Source organism: Xenopus laevis, chromosome 9_10L, assembly GCF_017654675.1.
Source record: "Xenopus laevis strain J_2021 chromosome 9_10L, Xenopus_laevis_v10.1, whole genome shotgun sequence".
Classification (NCBI taxonomy): Eukaryota; Metazoa; Chordata; class Amphibia; order Anura; family Pipidae; genus Xenopus; species Xenopus laevis.
In genome coordinates this window covers 90,173,566-90,181,082 of record NC_054387.1, presented here as the reverse complement: position 1 = coordinate 90,181,082, position 7,517 = coordinate 90,173,566, and positions in this window count along the sequence as shown.

Genomic DNA, 7,517 nt, shown 5'->3' with positions numbered 1-7,517 from the left:
GTTAGTGCAGTGATCCCCAACCAGTAGCTCGTGAGCAACATGTTGCTCTCCAACCCTTTGGATGTTGCTCTCAGTGTCCTCAAACCAGGTGCTTATTTTTGAATGCCAGGCTTGAAGGCAAGTTTTGGTTGCATAAAAATTAAGTATATAGTGCCAAGCAGAGCCTTTTGTAGGCTGCCAGTCAACATAGGGGCTACCAAACAGCCATTCTCAGCCCTTATGTGTCACCCCAATGAACTTTTTCATGCTTGTGTTGCTCCCCAACTCTTTTTACATTTGAATGTGGCTCACGGGTAAAAAAAGGTTGGGGACCCCTGTGTTAGTGTATTGAACCTTAGGCCTTATCCAATAAATTGGGCATAAGCATAAAATTGGCACTCAGTAAATAGATCATATAAATTGTCTTATAAATGCATAACTAATTTGAGAGAGTCCACAAACAATTTGATAGGTGCCGATTCTGTACACATTTTAATACCTAGGGATTGTAAACGAACCCTTGTGGCTTTATTAAAGTAAACGGAATATAATATGATTGCTTTTGCTAGGAAACCTCCCTTATTCCTCATGGAACATCAGACAAATATGCATTTCAGAATTACAATTCAAGCCATTCACGTTCGAAAATCAGCGGATGAATAACAGATAATAATGAAAACACTTAGTACCTGTTTCCCATTCTTATTTGTTGATTATATTCTGTGCAGGACCATAAGCTGCGTACACAAAGGATTTCACTGGCTTGTTTTAAGATAATTTTCTATGCATTCTATTGTGGCAGTGGAAAATCAGCCTACCCTGGGACATCACTTCACTTATTAGTAAATTAGATCTTAAAGACATCAAGTTGTTTCCTTTTGACTGTGAAGCAATTAATGCTTCTCCAGAAGCTTCAGATCACTTAGCCCAGTTCATTAAGTGTGAACGCTGGTTATTGGAATCGGCGCGTCTGCAGGGACTGAAACTGGCAGCTAGAAAATCTCCTGCCGAAATTGTTGCTCATGGGTGGCATGCAAACCAGCACTTCACAAACAGGAAAGACGCTATTTCTCTGAAGCACATGTATATGCTGGATATGAGTCACAGGATAAGTCAGAGTGGTTCTGTCATTTGCAAGTGTGTGTGGGAAGTGCTATACACACAGTCAGCCAACCGTATGTACCTACAGCTTGATATTTATTTTCAATACATTTTCATTATCTCTTATTTATGTAGCGTCAACATATCCCACAGTGCTTTATGGCGATTATTCATTTAAATCATTCTCTGCCCTAGTGGAGTTTATAATCTAAATGCCCCTATCAAATTCATATACAGGTATGGGACCTATTATGCAGAATGCTCTGAACCTTCATACCTTATGTCTACTAAAGAATCATGTAAACATTAAATAAAACCAATAAGCTGGTTTAAGGATAAATAATATCTTAGTTGGGATCAAGTACAGGGTACTGTTTTATTATTACAGAGAAAAAGGAAATATCTTTTTTAAAATTTGGATTATTTGATTAAAATTGATTTTATGAGACATCCTTTCCGTAATTCAGAGCATTCTGGATAAAAGGTTTCCGAATAACGGATCCCATACACAGCGTTTGACTGGGGAGCCTAAGGCCCACCGGTCCTGCAGCCTCAAGGGCCCCCATACCACCCCCTGGGCCCCCCAACTGCATAGCCCCCGCTGCCCCAACCCCCCTCCAGCAACCCCCATCCAACCGCAGCACCCCCCGGTGTGTATTTTTTCCTGCTTATCTGCAGCGAGGGCCAGGGAAGGAGGTTGGGTCAGTGACCAGTGTCAGACTGGGACACCAGGGTCCTACCAAAAAACCTTAGACCACGGGCCCACTCTCAGTACTATTATTCTTCCTCTCCTCACTCAACCTCTAAAAATCTCTTTTCTTTACATACTATAATACTATGATCTATTATTCCATCTATTTAGCCTCTTTGTTCTCACAGAAATAGGGAATGGCCATGAAATAGGTTAAGGGGCACATTTACCTAGGGTCGAATATCGAGGGTTAATTAACTCTCGATATTCGACCTTCGAAGTAAAATCCTTCGAAGGATTTACCGCTAATCCTACAATCAAAGGAATAATCGTTCGATCGAACGATTAAATCCTTCGAATCGCGCGATTCGAAGGATTTTAATCCATCGATCAAAGGATATTTCTTCGATCAGGAAATTGTTAGGAAGCCTATGGGGACCTTCCCCATGGGCTAACATTGGCCTCGGTAGGTTTTTAGGTGGCGAACTAGGGGGTCGAAGAAATTTTTAAAGAGACAATACTTCGACTATCGAATGGTCGAATAGTTGAACGATTTTTAGTTCGAATCGAAAATTCAAACTATTTTTACTCTATTCCTTCACTCGAACTAAGTAAATGGGCCCCTTCATGTTTAGCAGCATGAGGACCCACTGACACCTGTGCCCAACGGGAGTTTTCCTGGTATCCTGGTGGGTCAGTCCAACACTGTCAGTGACCGGGATCAGGAAGGGAGGTAAGGAGAGCAGCACGGCAGGGAGCAGGCCTGGGCCAGCGGGGTCCAAAAGAGCTAGGACCCACCGGGTCCAGTCTGATTCTGCCCATACCTATCGATACATTATGGAGATATCCGGAGCTGCCCGTATGTTTTTGGAGTGTAGAAGGAATTTAGAGTACTATTAGAGATTTTCCTGAAAATTGCCTCTGTTTTTTCACGGCCCTATACAGGCAAGTGCTGTTCCCCCCCCCCCCCCGGATTTTGCTGTATGTTTTTCTGGAATTTATGACATTTTGATGCCATCCACTGGGAAATGTAACATTGGGATTCTACAGCATAAGGATCCACATTCTAACAAATAACCATAAAAAAACAATAATAACTAATATACAGTGAGCCTAATTAGTCTCAGACGATATGTGTACACTGGGAACCAGGGCCGCCGTTAGAAATCACGAGGCACTGTACAACAACATTTTCGGGGCCCCCTGTTCCCCGCCCATCGCATGTACAGGTCAAAAGAATTTTGCACCTGATCCACACAACCCACACCTGACCTAAACTGGCCGGCACCCACATATATAGACCTGCGCCCGCTCATCTCTGACATCACAAAACGAGGCAGAGAGCCTGGGACAGCGGAAGTTGAGCTCAACCCAAACCTGCAAAATGTGTGTAACTTTATATATATACAATATATATAGATATAGATATAGATATAGATAAAGATATAGATATATAGATATATATATATAAATATATATATACATATACTGTAATTTGCTACTTGGGGATGATTAACAGAACATTTTACATTCTGTATGTTCCTTTAGGGACCTTTAGAAAATTATTCATTGGGCCCCAGTAGCAGCAAATGGTTGAGAAGAATATTTAAACGATTTTTAAATGCTGGTTTGTGCAACAGAAAGTAAATAGCCTGAACATCATATTTTTTACATGACAGGCACAAGGGTGTAGATGATGAGAACTACAGACAGCTTTAGTGTTTACAACACCTGTTAAAGCTGACCTGATATATCAAGCTTCTATATTTAACTGAGAGAAAACGCTTGGAAAAAAGTGAAAAAGTGGTTGACTCATTGCTTGTTTCTTAACAGATTTCCACTGGTATTAAATATTGGTTTAAGAAAGACATCTTTTGGATAACATTAGAAAAGCCTGAGAGGATACTGCCATCTTCTGCTCGTTATAAGAATCACATGGAAAGGCTTTTTATGCAAGTATAAGGGCTAGTCCACACAAGGAGATTTGGGGAGACTTTGACGACGAATCGCCTCGTCTATTGAGCGACTATCTCCCCGAACTGCCTCAGCGTTTTTCCCCATAGGCTACAATGAAAAGTCGCCTGCGCTAATGCACACGCGGCAATGCGTTTTCAATAGTCGCCCAAAGTTGCCTCAGTGAGGGTTAACTTACCCTTTACTTCTGTATTTTGTATATTGCATATAACTATATTTTCTTTAATTAAACAAAAAGAAAATAGAGTTTTGGGGTCCTTTAATAAAGCATGCCCTTTATTCAAATGTGGGGTCTGAAAACAGATGTCTCTAGCTCATGGATCCTGTTCTTAAACTTTCCAGTTCCTCCACACCAACAGCACAGCATACTCCAAAATTAGGAGCGGCACAGGTGATTTTTGGTGAAAGCAAAGTGAAAGCACTCCTGCATTTTGACACAAAAAAGATGGCAGCACAAGCTTACAGGGGTGACTTCCCTTTCTCAGGTGTAATACATTCTACAGTGAACAAAACAGCACATGAAATACTTTAACAATAATGGAAACATTGGAAATAATGGATAACTCTTGTGTTATGCAACTAAAAGGTTGAATGACAGCCTTCATGGCTACATGATAACTTTTTTTTTTTTTTTTACTTTTTTTCTCTTGTCAACAGTCATTTACAAATTAATATTTAATTAGTTAAAAGTACATTAAAAATGAGGAGATAAAATGTTATCATTGCAATGTATGGCATCCGTTATCCGGAAACCCATTATCCAGAAAGCTCTGAATTATGTAAAGGCTGTTTCCCATAAACTCTGCTTTATCGAAATAATTAAAATTTTTTAAAATGATTTTAATTTTTCTCTGTATTAATAAAACAGTAGCTTGTACTTGATCCCAACTAAGATATAAATTAATCCTTATTGGAAGCAAAACCAGCCTATTGAGTTTATTTAATGTTTAAATGATTTCTAGTAGACTTACGGTATGACGATCCAAATTACGGAAAGATCCGTTATTAGGAAAACCCCAGGTCCAGAGCATTATGGATAACAGATCCCATACTTGTAGTACATTATTTTGTAATATCTCCACTGTATCTTCAGGCTGGAGACCTCAGCTAACAATTCATCACACAACAGGTTGCAGTAAAAGAGGCACCACCAATTCATTCGGTAATATAATAGTAAAAAACATATACAGAATTGCATAAACTGAGCTGTATTTGGAAGGAATTGGCTGTCAGATGCATAACAACACCTACTGAATCCTTTAAAATATTTAGCAGTACACCTGTTTTTTTGTGCAACTAAAACTTGCTTCCAAGCCAGGAAATCAAAAATAAGCATCTGCTTTGAGGCCACCGAGAGCAACATCCAAGGGGTTGGGGAGCAACATGTTCACGAGCCACTGGTTGGGGATCACTGGGTATACTATATTACTATAGTGTAGCGCTTCAAAGGAGGAGCCAAAGCCTTGCCCCCTGGGATCAGAGAGAATCGCTGCTCAACTTTATACAGCAGTTGCTTTCTATTCAAATCAGAATTTGTAGCAGTCTTTGATGCCTGAAAACAATAACCAAAATAGAATATAAGCACAAATAATGCATGCACTGCCTGGTCAAGGGAAATCTATTTGAAGGCAGAATTAATAATTGATTAAGGAGGAAGGAGGACCTTAAACAAGTACTCTATATAAGGGCATATATTTTAGTTAGTATGTAGTAATTATATATTTACTGAATTCAGTTTTTGTGATAACAATTGCAATTCCAAAGAGTCTTTTTTTCCTCTGAAGGGATACATCACAAATATTTCCATTGTTCTTGCCACTTTTATATTCCTTGGCTGTTACAAGCAGAATAAAAATGTCTTGTTGACTTAAATAAAAATCAATAAAACATGCTCAGTCCTTCATTTTCATTAGGCAAATCTGTCACTGGTAATGTGCTGTTATGCATTCTGTATGTATAACAATGGGTATAGATTCCAGGTTTGTGATACAACTGCTTTGCTTATCACTAGGCAAGAACTGATCTGCAATGGATTCCTTTCTGTACTGATTTTGCTTATGTAAAAACAAATAGAAACTGAAAATAGAAACACTGGTTGGGAATCACTGCACAAGTGGATGCAAGTCCTGAATGTATTACCTATTGCATGGCAGGGGATACGGACAGGGCTGTCTAGTGCCCACAGGTGCTGTGCTTTGCATTGGATTGCCAATGAATGTTTACAGTACAGCCAGACCTTGACAACAAGTGATTTTAGCATGAGCAGTCAGGGACTCCCATTTGGACCCCTTAGTGCTCTTTCACTTGCTTCCAGACTTGCTGTAATTGACCCAACCAGTACAGGTATGAGATCCATTACCTGGAAACCTATTATCCAAAAAGCTCAGAATTACGGGAAAAGTCGTCTCCCATAGACTCCATTTTATCCAAATAATCCAAATTTTTTAAAATGATTTCCTTTTTCTCTGTAATAAAACATTACCTTGTTCTTGATCCAAACTAAGATATAATTAATCCTTATTGGAGGCAAAACCTGCCTACTGAGTTTATTTAATATTACATGATTTTCTAGTAGACTTAAGGTATGGAGGTCAAAATTACAGAAAGATCCGTTATCCTGAAATCCCTAGGTCCTGAGCATTCTGGATAACAGGTTCCCTACCTGTACTTGGGTGGAGGACTCCTTAAAGTTTATAATTCCAAAATAACTCTTCTTACAGAATCTTTGTGTCGGTGACCAGCATGTGAAAATGTATGATCATATTATCATTGCAAATGTATTTTCACAGTGTAATACGCAGCCAACTGTATTGTGTTCAGCTCACTGTGTCATTTCAGCTTTATAATTGTTGGTAATGGGATCTTACTGCCTCATCTTCCTGAACCTTAAGATGAATTGTTCCACGGGAATATTTCAGTCGCTCTATAATATCCTGTGTATAGAAATGCAGAGACCCTCGGGGCATATTTCTAGAACATTTTAAAGGATTCAGGAGGTGTTGTTATGCTTCTGACAGCCAATTCCTTCCAAATACAGCTCAGTTAATGCAATTCTGTATATATTTTCTTGCACTGCAAACTGTTGTGTGATGAATTTTTGGCTGACGTCTCCAGACTGAAGATACAGTGGAGATATTACAAAATAATGTACTATTATTATTTCAGACGTAGGTCAATAAACAGTTGCCTGGCATCATGGCGAAAGGTGTAATGAACTGAGACGTGTTTCCAGGGTAGGTTGAAGATCCATTTTACTTAAGTGCATATTTTATGATTCTATGCATATAAAGTACCACATTAAGGTCAATAAGTACTGTAAATATCAATAGCATCCACATATGTATACAGAGACAGGCATCATGTTCTATTCTATTCATCATGGCCAGGAAGCTGACATTGTCTACTGAGTATAGTCATTTAGGATTAGATGAAATGCATATGAAATGCTGTTTGTTTCTGTTAGTAAAAACAACAAAAAAAAACCAACAAAAACGTAATAGTAATAATAAAGCATAGTGGAAACTGATAAAAAAAAACTCCTACATAGGATTCAGATAAATTTAAATATATTATCTATCATCCAAAAAACCATTACCCAGATAGCTGTAAAAAAAAATAAAGTGCCATCTCCCAAAAGGTCCTATTTACAAACAATTTAAATTTTTGACTGATTTGTACTTTGTTATATTAAGACAGAACCTTGTTTTTTTCAATCCCTAAGGGGCACATTTACTTAGGGTCAAATATCGAGGGTTAATTAACCCTCGATATT